This window comes from Thunnus thynnus, chromosome 17 (assembly GCF_963924715.1).
Source record: "Thunnus thynnus chromosome 17, fThuThy2.1, whole genome shotgun sequence".
In the NCBI taxonomy this organism is placed as follows: Eukaryota; Metazoa; Chordata; class Actinopteri; order Scombriformes; family Scombridae; genus Thunnus; species Thunnus thynnus.
The window spans coordinates 7,530,036-7,551,697 of record NC_089533.1 but is presented as its reverse complement, the minus strand read 5'-3'; the positions used below and the strand labels follow the sequence as shown (position 1 = coordinate 7,551,697).

The following is a 21,662-nucleotide window of genomic DNA, read 5'->3' as shown; positions in this document are numbered from 1 at the left end:
AATTATGCTGATTTACTTTCTTGCCAATGAAGAGAAAAATGATAACACTCATAGTTATACAGAAATGAAGTAGCCAGCTAGGTTAGCATAACATAAAGACTGGAAACAAACAAGATTTTCATCAAACAAGATCCAAGTTTTGAAAATAAAAGTTTGCCAGATCTCTTAAAACTTTCCAGTTGAGCAATGAGTTGTATGTTTCAACTTGCATTAACTGATTTTCTGTCCACTTGGGGAACACGACACTGACATATCATCACCTCTTAAGTTGTTATGTCGAACTTGCTAACAAGCGGTTGTTTATTTACATGTCCAGCAATTAGGGAGCAACATTAAGAGCTGAGTTTCTGTCCGCTTGGTTAATGTAAGTCCAACATTCACTCTCTTTTAGCTCTTTTTGTCTCTGCCAACTCCTGAGGGAAATATCTAGCTCTTAATTTGGTCGCTAAATGCTCCACTATGTTCACCAGCTAGTCGCTAACTGTCTGTTCGCCATTTGTTGCTGAGCGGCTGCCCGCTGCAGGCGAAAATGACACTATGAGGGCAGTGAGAATGAACCAAAACAGTAAGGTTGCAGCCAGACAGCCAAACAATGAGCTTAACTCTATAAAGCCGAAGGGAACTGCAGAGTCGCTGATAATTCTCTGTCGGTTCATCGCTACTAGCGACACCTCTGACATTACACATTGTCATTTGACACATGACAAATTTGTTATTGTGAAAAATATTGATTATAGCCGGTTGAAGTTGTTTGAGTGTGAGGACTATTATCTCCTCAAACCAGCGTTTATGAGACGCTGGTACAGTAGAATCATTCAGCTTTTGCTTCAGGGTTAAATGGGTTAAAACCTAAAGGTGAATTTACAAAAACATCAAAACTATTACATATTACAGACTTATTGTTTTTACAACCTCTTCCCCCACCTCAGGGGAGTCGCCAAAAAGGGAAACCAAGTGTGATAGCTAATTTTGCTCTTATAGAACATAATATGTTGACTGACAAGTGAGATATTCCAGTTGAATCGTGTACAGTATGAGCTTCAACAGTAGGTGAAACTGTGAGGGTTAAACACAGCTTGTAATAAAATGAGTTCACCCATTACAAGCAGTTTCTTTGTGTTTATGTATTCCGCTTGTGTCTCAGGGGTGTCTGGCGTGGAGAAGCAAACACACATATCGATGCGTACGAAATGATTTTTTTCCATAATGACTTTTCTGGTTTATTCTTCTCTTATGATTCAGCTTCAAAAAAATCAATATACACCAGCAGCCTTCCTCTTTTCATACTATCGCAATTTATCATCACAAAATACATCCACACATAGACAAATGCATAATGTAACACTTATTCCCACAGTGATCTGGGCTATTCATGGTGACTCATGCTTGCCACAGTAATGAGTGAGATGCCACATAAACAGGAAGAGATAAGCACGCAGGCCTCTCAGCCATCATCAGGCTCATCCTCTGCTCCGCGGTCCGCTCAGCATGGATATTTCAGCGCCCCAACTTAATGCTTTTGTTGGTGGGAGCTAAGTGGTTGTGACACACACCTGAAGATACAGACTAGCAGTCATACTAGATGTCAAAACAGAGGAAATGGTTTAAGCACATACTGCTGCGCTGTTCTTTTAATGCGCATCATCCCGTTCTTTTGATCTCCTCGGATCATCAGTGATGTCAACCGCTTGTTGGTTGCTGATCTGACTGTACTGCACGGATGAGAGGAAGCCTGCAGGAAAGCAGCGGATTTTGCTTTTTGGAAGAGAGCCCGCATGACAGGGTTCACTGTGTCCTGTGTTGTTGTTGTCCATAGGTCGGCAGTGTGAGAGAGGTAATAAAAGGTAGATAAAACCCACTTTCCCCCTCGGAGGGATAAGAGATCAGATTTTGCCGCAGCTTTTTCCTGGAAGATCCATCTCTCCAACAGAGCATCCAGGCGAGAGGCCTGAGACTCAGGTGCATAGCGTCCAGCGAAGCAGAGATGAGCTCTGACTGTGTGTCACTTTGACAGAAATTTTCTGTTTCTGTCTTTGTGCTTCAATGGATGTGTGACTATATATATATTTGTGGTTTTTTTTGAGCTGTATGACCAAAACTGTATAGTTGAGTGCAGAAAAATGCTGCTTCAAAGGCTGTAAATGACAGCATCTGTACCATTTTATGTCACACAGAAGAAGTGTGTTGCGGTTTCATATACATGTAAAAGCTCATACTGTACATGTCCACTTTAGTAGTGCATAGTTCACTGCTGAGTGAACTGCCCCAGTGAGGAAGATGTTTCTCAGGGGATTCCTGCACTGACAGTATCTCTCTTGCAAGCTGAGCCCAAAGTCTCATGGGATATGGAGGGTTTTTTTTGGTTTTTTTGTGAAGTCTCAAGAGTCCATCCCATAAAGTAGTGAGGACAGATCCTAAAGGAATGGGTCATGGATGAATCAAGGAAGGATTTCAACACATTTGTTCCAGATGGGAAAAAGACTTCACTTGATCAAGAAAGTAAAGGGGTCAGTTCACCGAAATTACAAAGAACATATTTTCTCACTTACTTCTAGTGGTGTCTAGCCATGCAGTTTGCTTTTATTCTCCCAGGTTTTGAGATATCGGTAAGATTTCTGACGACTCTCCAACACAATGAAAGAACTCAGCATTGAAAAATCTACAGCGTCATCATGTTTTTGAAGCATTCTTTGTCGCACAGAATAATCCACAGACCTCACCATGAACACTTTACATCGGAAATACTTTCTAATACATAAAGCCTTCTTCATACCAAATTCTTTCTTATCTACTTTGGAGGATATCTTCTTGCTCCAGATAAACTTTTAAAATATATTTTTGCACAAAACAAGGACTGTGGATTTTGTCCTCAATTATTTATATTGTACTGTAAGTGCATTAGGAAGGGATCTTTTTAATGGCCAGTATTTTTCAAGACAGACTTGAGAAATTGTGAACCTATCCTTTTTAAAGGTTATCATTGCACTGTTGGACCAACTTCTTCTTTTTGCCTCATCGTTACACTGATACTTGAGAAGTCTGCTCATCGTAGCTTCAAGCTTAGCTCCGAGTCAAATCCTCAGATCCGTGGACGTTCACTGCACAAACACCGTTCAGCTCTGCCGAGGCTACAGTATCACTATATTTAAATTGGGATGCTGTTTATGAGGGAGACAAATTCACCGCACTGCAGGACTAATTGGACTTGTGCGGACTGGTGGACAGCTTTGTTGACTGGTAAATTATGAATATTTACAATGAGGTGAATCCTTTTCAAACAATTAGTACCGATGCTTGCTGTCATGACCCCTCAAGCCAGGAGGGTCGAGTATTTGTCCGGTCAAACTGTGGCGCAAACGACTCTCCGTGGGGACGCCGCTACATTAGTTAGTCAAGACGAGATTTGCAAATGTTTCACAGAAAATGCCCGTCATAATCGGAGAACACTAACCGAGCTGGCAGCACAAACGAGCATCAGCTTGCTCTTTCAATTTTCACAGCAATTACCTGATTTTCTTCCAAGGGACTGAGCCAGGTTTATACAGATTTGCATCTTCACAAACATAAAATACACACACTCACAGAAACATCTCAGGATTATCATTAATTTATGTAGTATCCACACATACTGTGTACAGTATATAGTATGTAACTTCTATAGATTTCTCTCTATTCCATTAAGACTTACAAGTTTCAAATATACTTTTACATTTCTAACCATCAAAGAAACTTTTTGGCATCTATGAAATATATCACTCTGGTGGCTTATACCTCTGTCAGACACTTCTCCTCCTCTAAATACCAAAGTAGTCATGAGTCCATTTACTGAAGTACAGCACTTGAGTACAGAAACTTGTACTTTATTCAGGAGCTATTGTGCTTATTTCCACAGTTATAGTTACATTGTAGATTAAGACTTAACATCCAAAATATATGATCAGATTATAAAATAGAATGTATTTATATAGATTAAACAGTTTTAATGGATGGAGTTTGCGCAACTGAAGAGTGAGATGCAGTTGAAAGCTCTGGAAAAAGCCAGTAAGTGGACCTTGAGTTAAGATTTTATGTTAAACTGGTTAACATTTGTTCCGAGTTGTTCAGCTACAACATTAAAATGCTACATACAAGTTAATGCATCAGTAATAATAATCCAATGATATGACCAAATTGATGAATAAAGCATTTTTTTTGATTTTCATGTCATAAAATTTATCAGGAACAATGTTTAGGTACACAGACCGTCATCAGGTTATTTCATAGGTTACGTCATAACATTAAAAATGGTCTATATCCCATGACACACAATAATACAACATATAGATAACATCTCCTGGCAACTGACATTAATTTTCCAAACAAAAACAAATCTTTGCTGAAAACTACATACTGTATCGTATGGTGAAAAACATGTTTTACACAGAAAAACTTATAATAAAAGCTACCTGTACAAATCATTTTAATGACCAGGCATCATTCAAATACTCACACAGAGCAAAAATGTCCACTTTACAAAGTGTTTTCATAATTTTTTTTCTTTTTCATAATTCCATAATGAAAGTAATCGTTTTTAGTTTTTACTGAATAATCTCTTTTTGTAATTATTATACAAAAGGCATCTGTTTAACTCACATAACTGACAAAATTTCACATAATTTTAAATACCAAACTTGGTTTTGATTAAATATGTTGTAAGTTTTGGCTTATTCCTAATCTCGTTAGCCCATTTTTCTTTAAACAAATAAATAACAGAATCTTTAATCAAACAAACATAAACTTTTTTCATTCAATAATATGATATATAACAACACATTTCTGTATTTTTAATTCTTAAACACATTTTCCTGCTAATACATCGGTATTTGAAGTAAAGTGTGGGTTCATGACTTTTACTTCTTCTTTACTTCTAAGTATTTTTGCATTGTACTGTTTCTATTCAATACTTCTTCCACCACTGATTCCAATGAACAGTTTCAATTTGAAGCTTTTTATTGTTCTGCTTTCCAAATTAAAAATTAATCATAACTACAATTGTGCAATAAACATGCTCGGCTGGTAACTTATCTCTGACCTTTTTAATAGTAATTCTTTATCTCGTCATTGATGGATGACGATAGAATCCATTCATGACATATTTAGATAATATTTAATATTTTCTTTATAATTATTAGCATAAGAATGGAAGCCGACCTCTGTTTCATCTGGCTGCTGCTTCAAGTCAAAGCTCTCTCCGAGGATGTCACAGTGTGACACGTTTGAACGTCTCCTCAGAGATGAACTGTGGCAGGACGGAGAAAATGGATGAAGCAACTTTCTCTGGCAGATGCTGGGCTGTCTCCTGTTGTCTCACATGGGACCTAACACATTCAGGGCCCCGCGGGACTCGACAAACAAACAACACCTTCTCCACAAACACACAAGCACATCCCTCAGCTGCTTGGTAGACAGTGTTTTTATTTTTTATTTTTCGTGTTTGGGATATTTTAAGACGGACCCTCCCCCTCCCCCGCCCGCCATGTGCAGGATTGTGCCGGCATACCCTGAGGAAATTTTGAGGCTATAGTGCACTTTAATACATTTTGAGAGTAACAATAATCACTTAGGAAATAATGTCAGTGCCAACACATAGATGAAAATTGGACTAGAATCCAACACAAGTCACAAATATGGTCAATTTTGAGATTACTCTTTTTCAGCTCAGTTTCTCATTGCATTGAAATAACTTTCACTGTCAAACTAACTGAGCAGAAGAGCACAATTGCAGTATCTTTCAGGTTTTGCCCTAAATTACCTGACAAATGTTCTAACACTCATTACTCAAGTTCATCCAAACAATAAGCCATAATCTAAAAGTTACACATGACGTGACAGTGAAAATTAATGTATAAAACATAGCAGAACAAAGGGAGAAGCTTTAACTTAATAAAGATATACGACTGTTACAGCCAGGACCCCTGAACCCAACCACAACATAAAAATACAAGACAAAAAAGATACGTTTTTAAAAAATTAGAATGTATTTAAATAAATAAAATGAGTTTAAGTGAATGTGTGTGTGCGCGCTAGTGTAAATGAGTGTGTTTACAAAAAAACGGTAAAAAGTCATGGAGAAAATCCACAGTGGAAACGCCCATCACCATCATGGCAGCAGCTGACCGCAGGTGAAGGAAGCCTCCTCCCAGTCCCGGATGTGCCCGAGTGCTGGTTCTTCTCCTCACTCACTTAAATGAACGCTGTGTTCGAAATTGCATTCTAACGTACTACCTACTACATACTCAATCAGTATGTACAGCATACTGCCTACTAAATGAATGATGAAGTATGCCATTACCAGCAGACTGTATTACCAACACCATATTGGTAAGGCCAGTCATGTGTGCTTTGAAAGTGCAACCTGTATTCAAACAGACTGATCTTGTAGTAAGTGTTGCATGTATGTATGTTACAGCCCCCTCGCCCACGTAGTGAATAGAGTGACAGGACTGTACTGTATGTGCACAACATGTATTGTGAGCTGTTGAGCTCTGCTGGAGAGATGATGCCAACCTTTGTTCACAACACACCATACAACTCAGTGATTTTAGCAATTTGTCTCTTTAATTTAACATTTTAAGAAATACGTATATTTAAAAATTTAAAAAGACCCATAAAAATACAGAGAACAGGACCTCAATGTCCTCAATTGTAGATACGGGCCTGCTGATCCTGACTGTGCACCGCCGCGCCGAGCACTCTCTGCTGGCTCTCTGGACACTTTGAGCCCGCAGGAGCCTGCTTCAGTCTTTTCCATCCTGTCGTCTCTTCTCTCCCTCCACAGTGGAGCTGCCCTGACCAGCTGGTGGAGCTGGGTAGCTGCGGGCTGCATTGGACCCTGATCAAGTATTGATGTCTGGCTCTCCGTGCTGGCTGACTCACCAAAGAAGAGCTCTACGAGACAGAGATAGAGAGGAGCTCCAGAGAGGGTGGCGGTTTCAAAGAAAGCTTGCATATAAAAACTGAACAGTTAATTGCGCTGTCTGGAGCCAAGATAATTTCTAACATGCATAGGCGATTTAAAAGGAAACTTTATCTAACTTTCTAAACCACATTTAGATCCCCGTTAGCCCCTTACCATTCATTTGCTTCAGATTTGACGTTCTGCGTATTTACTGCAAACAGCAGATAAATTCTGTTGTGGAGGATTTAACAGTAGATGAGAAACAGCATGGAATCACTGACTGTAGGCCTGTGTGTACAGACTATGTCCAGCCTCATCAGTGGCAGGTGCTTTGGCAAGGAAGTGTGAGAAACTAATCATGGTTGCTGACCTTTTCCAGTCCCATCATGCTGTGCATGGCTATTCTCCATGCAAGCTGTTGTCAGTATGCATGGGCTAGACGGAGCCACCAAAGGTCCAAAACTCTCTCTCTGATGGGGTTGGGTCACTTCACCCCTGATCTCAGTTGCTGTGTGTGTTTTTTTTTTTTCCCCCCTTCAGCATGTTCTCACTCCATGTCTGCTGTTTTTCCTCTTCTGTGTGATGTGAAGCAGTGCTGCTGATCCGTGCTCAGGTCCACCGCCTGCCCAAACTCAATACAGTTTACCAGCTCTGTGCTATAATCGGTTAATGTTCACCAGTTTATTCAGTTGGCTGATCACATGAAACCAAATCTGCAACCTAATTATGTGAATTTGATGTAAAGTAGTTATGAAACAAATGGCCTTCTCTTTCCCGTGTGCGTGTGTGTGTGTAAAGATCAATAAGTCAGGTGAATGACCCTCACAAATGTCATGAAATGTGGGTGTTTTATAGCTTCCAACATTTTTTAAATCTCGCTGATATCTGAGCAAAATCCTGTATTATATACAACATCAATACAAAATCGGGTGTCATACACACAACGGAGGTGTTGAGTCTGACTTTTATGAGTCAGAACAACTAGGCCTCATGTAGTGTTTTGTTTGCTTTACAATGAAAAATACTTTTTTTTTTTTTCTCCACACATAAGCTGACATTACACATAAAGTTGGTTGTGTGATACCATATGTTCTTTTCATTGTATCATATTTTTAAATGTGCGGTGTACATCATGTATCTGTTTTATTTACTCCAGTATCAATTATGTCTCTATATTGTATTTAGAAATGTTTTTGAATACTTTTCATACTTTTTGTAGACTTTTAATGTCATGCATATTTTCATTTTGTCTTGTGTCTCATCATGTCACACTACGGTTATTTTTTGCACATGCTGTGATCTAAATTGCATATTTTCATCTTTTTCACCCCATTCAGTCAATTTTTATTCACGTCATATATTTTCTTTTCTGCAATCATTTGCTACAGCAACAGCCCCTCGTTTCCTCAAGGGAATCATTAAATTTTCATCTAGGTGTGCCACAAAAAAAAAATCAATTTCTCTGAAACATATGTTGGTTCTTTCACAATCACCTAAACAAAATAAATACACAGATTTCATTCAGTCATTTGGGCCCCAATGTCTGGCTACTCATACAGAGGACTCTCTCAAAGTGTTTGCGACTAATTCAAATAAACACAATTCACTTATTTGTGTTTTATAGCCATGATGGTATCCTGTTTTCAATCAAGAACCTGCCAGACTATTGTTTGATATAGATTTTTTAAAATTAGATCAACATCAGATGAGATATGCTGTACAGATTCGGAGGTTGTGCTCTGTGTTGGCTGCATGTTATTTTGTCCAGGGTCTCTCACCCAATGCATGCTGGGATAGGCCCAAACCCCCTCAGCTGACCTCCGGCTGACAAAAATTTCTTCGTTTAATCCAAATTTAATACTTAGACTTGGGGTTTTTTAAGCCACTGATCTATTCTTTCTCAAGAAATATATATTCTATATATTTTTAAAAGACAAAGTAAAGTATTGACTGCTACAACGAATACTAATACAGTGTTTCCTTATTGAAATGACAGCTTGAAAGCAAACAACAACAAACAGAGAACAGGGTGGGAATGGGAAAGAGACACAGATGAAAGAACTGGAAAAAAAACCCAGAGAGATATGCTATGTGCAACGAATAAATGATTTGATCGTGTTCTCAGCACAGACGCGATGTTGACAAATGAAGACGAGGCTTAAAAGCTTAACAGCCACTTCATTGTTCTCAGTTCCATTCAGATTGTTGCATAAATTAAACGTAATAAGTGTGTGTGTGCATGCGTCTGTGTGTGTGCGTGTGTCACCAGCACCTCGGGAGGTGAAGAATGCACCGAGGCTAAATGGTGATTGTGCATATATTAACTTTGTGTACTCATGTCTTTTAGTGCCTGCCTGCTATTACCTGGAGAGTTCACGAGTCTGCACTGCATTCACACATGCATGCACACAAATACATGAGGAAAACCAAGTACTGAAATTGTGGATTTGAGCTTAAAAGAGCTACAGTCACAGTATTTTCACTTCACTTCTCTATAATTTAAACTAAACAGCTTTTTTTTTTATTGTCAAACTTACTGAGATAATCAAAATTGTACTTAAATCAACACAAACACTCTGCTTAGCAGCATGATAGTACGTTGAGTCTCTGAAATATGTTTCTTAATTACCTCTCAAATATTGATTGGGAACTTTGCCAGTGGCTCTTATGGCTTTATGGATGTCTGCACAAAATATTGTACCAATCCCTCAAGTAGATGTTGAGATATTTCACTTAATAAAACTTTAACCTGCTGGTGGCGCTAGATGAGAAGACAGTTGATCACTAAAGCCAGTAGATCACTTCCTCTGGGGACCATGAATGTCTGTCCAAAATTTATTGGCAATCCATCCAGTCTTTGAGATATTTCAGTCTGGACTGACTGATGGCTAAAAGTGTAAATTATGCAGAATTTAGCATGAGAGTCATTGCCTATTTTTCCTACCTGGCGTTATTTATTTGCAGAGAACAAATGCTCAGATAATAATGAGACCTAGCATTAATCTAGGAATTTACTTTAGTGTAACTGTGTAATATTGTAGCTAACTTGACAGGCCTAAATAAATCAGGTAAATCTTTTTTTAATCACCACTTATGTCATAAATATAAACCTGGATTTGGGGCTTTAGATGTACATCAGCCTGTGTGCCAGGACGATATCTGGTGCACCATTTGTGATACCCATAGTGGATTAAAACTGTATTCTGTCCTTGTGAACAGCTTTCAGGCATCCCTTGTTACATATTTGCTTTAGGTACCACTCTACTGTACAGTGTCTGTGAATGTATAAACATCCTCTTGACATGTCGGTCTCACTTTTTCTTGTCCCGTTGAAATCTGCAGATGAAACATGTACGCCTTTTTGGTGATGTTTATGCTAATGCAGGAGGACTATACAGTGTTGAGTGTCTGAATCTCAAAGTCAATATTAGAATCTCTTTCATGTGGCTCGGCGGCAGAAGATGAACGTGCCTTAATGGGCGTCACACGTGGAGTTTTCATCTCTGCTGAGGATTTCACGTGGATGATTCCCGGTTAATGCTCCATATGGTGACAGTCGGAAAAAATGTCTAAGCTAAGCAGTCTAACTTTTGACATGTCATGTCTTTAAAGAAGACACTCATCATCCCCTTTTATACTTTTAGGTGGTGAGTCAAACTGTGCACAGTGATCAGAAAAGTTCATTACATTGCAGCCACGATGGAAGACAAAAACACATGTCTGCATCATGTTGATTGGGGGAATTCTCCGTCAGGGTTTTATCTGGTTTGAACTCCCTGCTGAGTATAAATTTTTCCACTACTGCCACACAAATAATCCTTGGGGTTGCGATAATTAAACCAGCAGGAGAGGAGAGAGAAGATCAGTGGGACCTCATCCACTTACGATGAGTGTTACCTATGTGGTAACAGAAACATCCCTTCTCTTCTCAAACCGGCTGACCACAGCAGTCATGAGTTGTAGGGATACGTATGTGAAGCCTTATGGAAACACTTTACATAATCCTGACATTACTATATTGTGTAATATACTGTCACGTGTAATTTCCAGGTAACACTTTGGTTTTCTGAGCATGTATTCAGATGTGATTAGGTTGTTTTTGTATGCAGAATGTGTTTCTTAAAGACAGAATGTATAATATATCCATGTGAGCAATTCCAATTTATTTTTAAAAGTCATCTCATGCTGTTTATTATTTATAGTAAGAGTTTATTCCAAGTCATCTTTATTTAATTCTAGCAGGTTTTCTTTATATTTCAAAATGGCCCATTTTCCCAGTGCTACAAATGCCACTTTCCATCACAAAGGCTGTATTCAGACCAAATCAGGTAGTGTGGCCCACCGCTGCAGGGTCAAGCGGAGGTGTGGGGGGGGTTGGGGGTTTGGGTGTGTTTATTTGTGCTCTAGAACTTAACCACTGTGAAACAATCAGAAAATAACCTTTTATTGATCTGATTCACCGGCCTTCTCGCTACCAGCGCTCCCTCTCCTCATTTATTCTCCAGCCCACTCGTCTTTTATAAAATGAATCGAGAAGCCGACAGCAAAGTCTAACTCTACTTACTTTCTTTCTTTACTTTTAACGTTATCAAACGAAGAGAAATGTCCTCCCCTCGGCCTACTAATGTCTTTTTACTCCCTCATGGCATCAGTTTACAGCCCTGATTGGCCTGATCTCAGGCTGTGATTGGCCACCGCAGCCTTTAGCCGCAGTGACGTCGGGTTGCGTTTCTTTAAAAGTTGACTCTGGCGCTGCTGTGGCCAAGACGCCCGCAGCTTAAACACTCTACCCCAATTCAAATGAATGGGAGGACTGGCGTTTTCACCGCACCGCCTGATTCAGTGTGAATACAGCCAAAGCCTATCGTAGTGTTGTGCTAGTTATGAATTGAAGGACCAGTAAATGACACTGAGCCTCACTGGATGTCAGCAAACAACTATTTGCTATGTAAAGATATAGTGGAGTAATGACGACCTGAGCAGTGAATGAAGTCACACTCCCTCTGTGTGTGTTGTCATCCAAGCTTCTGTGTTCTTTGTTTTGGTAGCTGCACTGGCTGCACGTGCATATTAGTGCGTGTGTGTGTGCATGCGAGTCCCTCTGTGTCCTCCATGTCCGTTTTCCAGATGGCGGCCGCATCATGAACTTTCTCAAATTACAGCTGAACAGTACATTAAAATATTTTTCTGAAAGCATTTGAGATGAGAAATAAGCAACGCAGTAACAGAATCTTGATCCATATTTCATCAGCGCTTCCTAGTTTGACAGTTTGAGCTGAGTTTCGTGAGTTGTCGGCTTTCTTTTTTTTTCCTCAACTTTATTGAGTAAATGACACGTTAGTTTTGGTCTGAGATGTTGGTGCTATAGTGCGACATCTAGTGGCTGAATGTCTTTGTATTGTAACTTTAATGAACTAAAATGTTCAAGGATGACATAACATGCATATTTCCAGGTCTATATTTATACTCTGGGCCTCTACTGGAATATCTTTATATGATTTGCATTAAAAAAAAACTCCTTATTTGTATATATTTATATTTGTGTGAATGCAGAGCTTCATCCTGTCCGCTGTGGCCTCTCTGCTCAGCGTGTGTGTAGCTCAACCCCGCCCTTGGTCAAGCAGACACACAGACCTGCAGCTCTTTATACATCCAATACACAGAGACAGAGAGCAGAGTGGAGCAGGGGAGAGAGACGGAGACAGAGATGTAATCAGGTCACTACACTATGAGTCCAGACCTCACACCTTGTGCGCTGTCATTGGCTCGGGGCTACACACCCACTGCCCAAAGGTTGATGCCCAGAAGCATCCTGAACCAAAAAAATATTAAAAAAAGAAAATACAGGCAGAGGGCAGAGTCTCTGTAGTTAAATACACAGCCACACACTTTTAGTGGGTCATAAGTAATGTTGAGAGCGATTCCTTTTGTATGAGTCTATACATTGTGTTTTTTTAGGAAAATCCTGCTTAGTGTACCTTTAAGGCCCCTCTCCCAATGAACCCACTGTTCTGATTGGTTAGCTTTAGGAAGCTGCCTCTTAGCAGACTTCCACCTGCTCTGGAGGCTGCGTAAACAAACGGCAGTAGTCGGATTTCACTTTTTTGTATTCTTTACTCGAAATACAAGCTTCTCAAATAAATCCGTACATGTTTGAGCCTGAATCCGATCTGAAACATATGCGAGTGCAATCAACTATTGGAGCAACCTTAGCGGTGAAGGCTAAAGAACAGATGGCTGTTTGCGGCATGCGCGAACAATCCGATGTCAGTTTGATGGGGAAGTAACTTTTGGAACTTTCAATATATTTAACATAGACATTTTACATTATAACAGTACATGAATGTTATATTATTCAAATGTTATGCCCCTTTTAAAGTATCTGTACATTTCACTAGTTTCAGAGAAGTGGCCTTATGGAGGATTCAAATTATCATGTCATGTGTGATCCGTTGTTTGAGACATTATGTAAAAGGATAATCCTCGCTTCATGTTTTTTTCCCTCTACATTTTCTTTTATTCCTCTCTGCACGGCTTACAAAAAAAAAGCCAGTTCTTCCTATTTCACTCGGGGGTTTTCCAAGCCTTTGAAAAAGACTTCACCCCACACAAAAGGCTCAAAAGAAGAAGTTGAACTGTGAATGTAACCCACCGCTGCTGAACTTTGCTGATGAGTGTTGCTCTGATAACACTAAGCTCTGCTCTAGCTTTACTCTGAGCATTTTATACTGTAAGGGTTTGCTGTTCTCATCGATTATCAGCTCAGAGATGATCCCACAGGCTTGGTGTGGTTGTGTGTGTGTTACAGTGCAGACACAGAATCCATAAATACCATTTCATCTTCAGGTTCGTCACAGGTTTCAACAATCAGATATGGGAGTGTGCATGCAAATGAGTTGTTTTAATTTACTACCCATACTCTAATATTTCTGATTTCTTTTTTACTTGATCTGTTTGTTTTTATTGACATTTACAATAAAACAGCTGGCTTAAGTGATTTAAAAGTCTCCTTTACATAATCAACTCCTTTTCATCGTCTCACACTTCACTAAATGATCTTTATTAGTCTTATCAGGTGTGAGTGATGTATCCTTCTCACTGACATAATTTCAGGTTGCCACTGAAGCCACTACTGTAGGAGCAGTTAATTTAATGTTTTTCACATTAATTGAGGAAATTTAAGAGTCCTTATCTCAGAAATTTGACAATCTGCACAGCTGTGTCAGTCTCCTCTGCACATGCTGTGATTTTTGTGAAATCTTTCCTTGGTTTTCTGGCTTCGGCACAGGCACATGACATCTTTATTCTTTATCTTGCTTACAAAGCTCTGATCGGCTTGTTTGTTTTTCCAACCAGGAAAACAGCTGTCATGTTTGCTGTCAACAGGTGCAACAGCAAATACATTATGAAGGAAAACGCAGCGCCATCTGAATTACGTGTTTCATCAACATACTGAGGAAATGTTTTAATAAACGTATCTGCAAAGTCACAAAGGATGGAACATAATTAATTTGCTTTCCTAGAATATCTGCTAACTGAAGCATAATTCATGTTTTTAGGGTTATGTTGGGCAACTTGAAGCACTTGGTTAAGTTTAGGGAAAGATCCTTGTATCGGTTAAATATTGTAAAAGCCAAGAGTACGTAGCATGAGACAAAAAGTATCTATTACATTCCCTCCGAACCATATATAGCAAAAACATTTACCAGTACGTAAATGTAAGGAGGAAAGAGGCTGTATACCGTGTAGATGTTAAACTAAGGTTTCCAAGACATAGACAAGTGGGAAACTAACAAGAGAGAGACAGACTGGCAGACAAAATAGAAGCAGAGAGAAAGGTAGTCATATCTTGCAGTCATGTAGCTGTCACTATAAATAGTATTTAAGAGCTTTCATTTTGATGGATTTATGAAACTGCCACAGGTATGTGTTGTTCTCTTTCTCATCTATGTGATGGGTTGTTCCCTAGTGGGTAGTGCTGTGGTCAGTAACAAGCTGACAACCAGAAAACACCTTATCGAAATTGAAAAAGATACTTTTTTAAAAAGAAAATAAACAGAATGTGAATTCCTCCGTGAAAATAACACCTAATTTTTATTGCCAGACTTTGAAAATACAGTATATTTGTTGAGTCAAGTCTTGCGTTCATGCCTTTTTGTCGTCAATCAAGCAGGCTCTAGTGTGACTCACAGGACCTCAGATGTCAGAGTGCAACCTTGTCAAACGGAGAGGGGAGACGGAGAAAAGGGTTTAATCACACTGCCTGGAGTTATTACCATGTAAACTGCACACGCATTGACGCACACTTTACTGTAGCCTCAGAAGGTGTCATGATGACGGCAGTGCGGAATCAGACTGTGAATGAGTGACTTTGTGTGATTTGTAAAAGTCAGCAAGGTCCGAAGGGGAGATGACTGAGCTATCCTGCTAAGTCTGGGCTCTTATTAACCGGTTTGCCTGTGACTTCCTGTCTCCTTGTTGTCCTATCTCTGCCGTACTGACATGCTGTTGGCCGATGGGAATCTCAAATGAGGCTTTGGATGAGTAGGGGCTGACAGAGGGCCAATCCCAGCATGTACCCAAAAATTCAGCTTACATTTTCCTTTGCCTTCCTCTCTTCTTACCCCCCCCCCCTCCCCCTCCCAGATTCACATCCAGCTGCTGAATCACAGATGAAGAACAGCTGATGGGAGTTGACAGCCTGTCTGACTGCCTGCCTGCCTGTGGACATGCTAAACATACTGACTTTCACATACTAATGTTGAGGTAAGGGGTCATATGGAAGCATGCAGCACGTGACTGCTGAAGCATGCAGACGAGCAGGGAAGGAGTATGTGCAAGTGTGCATGCATATATTCAGCACATTTTCTCCGTGTATACAACATAATTCAGTCCAGTATGCCTACTGTTCATTGTGGATGATTCTGCATCCCATGCCAACATACAGTGGTGTGTTATTTAGTCTTTCTTAAAGGCGACATAACATGCTTTTTATGATTTCCTGTTGTTTATATTCTGTTATAATGTTGGATGTCTATGTTTAAATATGGTCAAAGTTACAAAGCTTAATGTAAACATGTAAAATGCTCCCTGCAAGTCAAAAACCAGGGCTCCAGCCTGCTTAGAGCACTCTGTTTGTAAAGTTACTTCTACTTCACCATCAAACATCGAACTGGCCAATCAGAACAGAGTGGGTTCATAAGGAGGCGGGCCTTAAAGAGACAGGAGCTATAACAGCCTGTTTCAGACAGAGGCTGAACTGAGGGGCTGCATAAAGAGCCAGTATAAGATAAATAAGGAGTTTTTTGAACTGTAAATCATGCAAAAATTATTCCAGCAGAGCACCAGAATAAAATATAGACCTGGAAATGTGCATGATGCGTCCCCTTTAAATTATGGATCCCCACCCAAAGTGGTGTGTGGATGCTAATGATATCCTGAAATGTACAGTGCCAGTCAAACGTTTGGACACACCTTTCTTTCCATTCCCTTGAATGAGAAATTGTCTGTTATTTTTTTTAATTGAAAATGCTCCAATATGCTCTCCTTCGCACTAGTATGTTTATATTGCTTATATCATGTATTACTGGGACGTTTCCCTTTTCGTGCATTGCGTGCCCATCAATGAGTCAGTCCCTCCACAAGCATGCGTCATCATTGCTCCTATACCTAAATCATACCAAATTGTAAACAAATATTTTCCCTATGTTTTTGTCAGAATACGTAGAAACAATAAGAGCTTGGGTGGAGAGCTGTAATGAAAGCTTTAAAAGCAATAAATTGATATGACACTTGAATACAAAGCCACCACAGTATTGCAGAGAAGGAAACCTAAAAAGACATTATTTCCACATTGGACGAATGTTAGAGAAAGAAAGAAGAAGACAGTTAGGTGCCGTTTTTTTCCCCAGAGGTGTTTAATGCTGACAGTCAAGTGAGTTTGTAGCTGAGATTTGTTATACATTTGATTCTTTTAATTAATGTTTGTCACACACCTAAATCCTGCACTTTTTAATGCTGATGAAGTGCTGAGTGAAACACATAGCTATTGTCAGTGTAAATATTCTTGATTAAATTTAGAGCTCAAGTCATCTTCAAGCAAAAATACCATACATTTGCTTGTTGCAGCTTCTCAAATGTGAGGATTTGAAGCATACATGGTGGTAACCTAAAATTTATATGGATTTTTGACTGTTGATCGGACAAAACCAGATATTTAAAGACGTCACCATGGGCTCTAAGACATTATAGTGAGAATTTTTCACAATTTCAGACATTTTATTGAAAATACAATTCATTGATACTTAAAATAATTGTTAGTTGCAGCTCTAATTATATTTTTATGGGATGAGTTTGGTCTCTACCACAAACACTTTGTTTTTACTGCCATCTGATGATCCCTTTCTACCTTTTAACCAAGTATTTTAGTTGCCTAACCTTAACTATACTATAGTTTCCATGTGCAGATATTGTAGAAATAAATGATTTCAAATCGTAGGCATTGACTGTTCAAATACTTATCATTAAACTTAATCCATTGTTTTGCAGAATCATCTCCCGAATGTTCCATCCAGCAACATGTTTTGCGTTTTCAGATTACCTCATCCACGCAGTATGAGCACTGTTGTGTCAGTGCCTTGAAGATGATTAACTGCCTTGCTCAAGGGCACTGCAGTAGGATAGATAACCGACTAATACCAGAGAGCAAACCTGGAGGTTTGACCGCTGAAGGAACGGTAGAAAAGGGAGACATTACAGAGAAACAGGGTGTGTGTGGACAGCATGAGAGGCTGCATGTGGAGAGAAAGATCTAATACGTGATGTGGAGTGACACGTTGATTTTATGTGATGGTGCTGTAGTGGCAGCACCCAGGGGTGAACCTGACACCCCGCTGAACATGAGACGTTTGGTTTAAGAAAATGAAACTGGGCTAGCAGAGGAGGATGATGAGGGCTTGTCGCTATCATCATCGTCATGACCAAAACACATTCAGCTCTCATCTCTTTTTCAGCTGTTGTTTATAATATTACTTTTTTTTTTGTAACAGAGATGTTGTTCTTCTATAACTGTTGCTTCGTTTATCTGTCTTATTGTACGATTTGATTCAATGGTTCATGAACTGGTTATATATTGTTACCTCTTTCCTTTTTAAGTAGCCCATCATCTTCATTTATTCTCTTATGCTCTCTTAGATTTTCCCTCATTTTTCCACACTATCAAACAATAACAAATATATTCATCTCCCTCTTGTTCCGCCATCCCAAAATTCAGCCAACATATCTTTGGAAACTTTAAGATCTTGAGTAGAATCCTAAAGCAAATTAATTTGTGATCCTAATTTAATTTGAAACGTATGAGAGGGGGAAAAAAAATTGTTGTGCGTGTCTTATCTCACGAGGCTTTGTTAATGAAACTTCCCACTGCCAGTTATGTGACAGATTAATGAGGTTTTTTTACAGACTCATTGCTGTTAAAACCTGATAAATGATTTTATGGAGATTTTATAAATTCCAAGTAAGGAATTTGACATACATCACACTTTGTATTCTTGTTTAATGTTGACAAAACTAAAAGTTAGAGTAGATTCTTTTCAATAATGTGGTTTAATGATTTTACAGTACATGTACATTGTTTACAGTTTATGCCACTAACTGCATTTTCACACTAAACACATGGATAGAGCCAAGTTTAGCTTCATCACCCAATAATTTGTATTATTTGAATTCATCTCAAGACATAAAAAACTGAATGAATTCCCCTTCAATGCTCAGATTTGTTTTGTTTTGATGATGATACGTTAGGGATGATAGTGATGAAGGTGTTAGTTGCGATCTAAATTGTGTAGGAAAGCTATTGAACTCTGAATGGCAGCAGAAATCAGCTGTAGCTCTCCTAAATGTTCCCGCTGTCACCGCGACGACGACAGGAAATGTTAAATGTAAATCTAAACGTCTCTCTGAAACCGCGGCTCTGTCAGATCGTTTGTCACGTATTCCTTATTGGTCCCCAACTGTGAGGCTCTGTTGTCTGAGGGGACCCACTGAAGGTCAGTGTTTCTGTTTAGCTCGAGTGTGTGTGTGTGTGTGATCTATTTTCAGTAACTCCTGTCCTTTTTTCTTAAGTGCACCTCCGATGTCTGTCTCTCCTTCTCCGCTAAGAGGATCTCCCGCTGTGATTTCACAGTTGATCAATTTAATTTTCCAAAACACTTTTAAGTCTTCCGCTAAAAGGTCAGAGATGACAAAAAAAAGTTTGAAACACAAAGATGCTTATCCTCTTTCACCTGCTTTAATGGAAATATTAATGAAAACACGTGGCTCCATGCTTTTCCCTGTATTGTTAACATCAATATTAATTGTTTTGTACACACACTCATTCTGTCCTTTTCATAATCACACTGTTGCCCCACTTTCTTCACTCTGCACATGTACAAACATACATCCAGAAATAGATTCGTTTATATATGCCCATGTATGTGAACAGATGCTCACTTTCTCCTGCATGTCCGCTGACTAGAAAAATCACCCGTCAAAGCAATTCATCTCGCCGCCTTTCAAGCCCGGTGGGTTGTTGTTGTCGTAATTAAAAATGACACCTGACACAGATTTTTACACACAGTTGTGATCTGGTTTTAGTTGCTCGTCAGCCACTTTTGCTAAATACAGAGACGCATTAAATGCTCTGCCTCGGCCTGACTGACACCTTAATTTGCATCGGCCTCCAGGTTGCTTTCAGTGGCCGCAGGAGCTCCACATTATTCTAACAAACTGCAAGAGAAACAACAACAACAACTGATTCTCTTCTCTCACATGTGACTAAAGACTGCTGGTAACAGTAACGAGAGTGTGTTCTTCTGGAGAGGCAGTAAATCAATGAATGATGTGTGAGAGAGCATTATGTAATAATGCCAGTAAAGCTGTGAAGATGAGATCTGACCTCCGCAGTAATGGCGTAGGTGACCAGGTGGATCAAGGTATCTTAGATTCTGAAGCTGTGATGGAGAGAAGATTGATGCTTAAGCCTCAAGACAGAGTGTCGGTGTGGGCTCGGTGACCTCAAACCTATGTTTTGCCATTATCAGCATGTAATGAACAAACTGGGACCATATATAATGGATGCTATACATCAGAATGCAGCCACAAACTTACATGTGTTATGGTTTGTATATGGGCTATCAGTCTGCTTAACCTGACACTGGGTTGTAGAAGGTGACGAATACAGCTCATTATTTTCATTCATAATAAAAAAAATCCAGGTAATTTGTAGGTTTATACCTGGAAGACTGCCCATTGGAGAAATATGCCATTTTTGAGTTATTATTTTATAAATAAGACGACTTATAACATGTGTACTTGAGTCATTCGCATCCATGCTTGTTGCCATTTTTGTGGCAAATTTTTCTGTGGCTATTTTTCTGGCTCTGGCACATTCTTAAGCTCAGCTATAAAGTTCTTATCAGTTGTTGCTCCACTCAGGCAAACAGTGGTCAATGAGCACAACAGCAGAACAATTTGTATTGCTGAAAAAATTTTGATGTTTGCAGTGATTCAGTGGTCGGGGGGCCGAGTGCCTCAAGAGGACCGTGCTCACTGAAAACTGCATTGATCGCTATCTTCTTGCAAGCAAGAAACAACAAGTTGTGGATTTATGAGGTATAAGATCAGGGTGAAAACGAGTTTAAAGTACACGGTCCTCTCCTCTTTAAAAAAAATCTAGATATTTGCAGTGTAACCGGCAGTGAAAACAGTAAGCCTTACAAATGGTCTGTTTATCACTATAACGTCACTTATGTTTGCATGCAGTTTTGTAGCCTGAGTTCAAAACTACTAAAGGCATGAGTCCAAGTTTCCCTGCAGTGCACCTTAACCTACCTAAGAGATATTTGACTAGCTATGAAAAACAAAAACTTAACGTGTGATTTGACTTTTTACTTCATATTGTTTGTGAAAATTTACCACTTGAGATTTTGCAGTCTGTGTTTATTCACCCAAAATGGTCAATGTACCTGTACAGACATTAGCTATAAACACTGTCTGTATGGTGTGATGAACATGTGATAGATTGTTCAAAATTAAAACTTACTAAATCTTCAACTTGCATACATGTGTATTCGACCCCTGACTTTATATGCACTTTGCTTTTAGTCTGAACACACACTACAACAATTTTAAGGTTTTGGAGAATTCAAATAAATTCACTTTTTCATTTAATTTTCAGTTTATTATCAGGATTATAAAACTAAGTGGCAACAACTACAGCTTGAGGCTGAGGACAATGCAGAAGTACTATAAAGTATAATGCCACTGACAGCTACTAGATGCTACAATTTACTCCCATTCAAAAAGTGTCAGTCATTATGGTCTCAATCACTAAATTGAGGCCTTTCTAATAAGTGTGTTGGTGGTCATTTTGTTTGTTAATAAGATTTGAAGACTTATAGTAGCTTCGATGTCTGCCGTGTGAGCGTTGATTGACAGCAAAATATCGCCACAATAGTCGTGATATTTTGCTAAGTTCAATGTTACTCGATTATGACACCTGCCCTGTCGCTTGAGGTAACAAGGTGTGTTTCCAGAGTGTTAAAGGAAACACCCCGCACTTCTTATCCGGAAGGTCCTTGCTCCAAGTGGAAAAGATGACACTGAACATAAGCCGCAACTCTGGGCTTCAAACCGACTCGAATGCAAACGAGTGGCTGATGTCACACATCATTACCATAGACTG

General features: G+C 39.3%; 1 long non-coding RNA gene across 3 annotated transcripts in view; it reads left to right on the top strand.

The window, feature by feature from the left end:
• LOC137168690 (uncharacterized) overlaps window positions 1-21,662 on the top strand; it is a 62,677-nt gene that overhangs the window by 20,062 nt on the left and 20,953 nt on the right. For 2 of the 3 annotated variants that reach the window (XR_010924321.1, XR_010924320.1), the window contains exon 3: window positions 15,596-15,703. The exons of the other annotated variant lie outside the window; for it this stretch is intronic. This is a non-coding gene — a long non-coding RNA (uncharacterized lncRNA). The remainder of the gene's footprint in view (window positions 1-15,595; window positions 15,704-21,662) is intronic. 3 annotated transcript variants of the gene reach the window in all.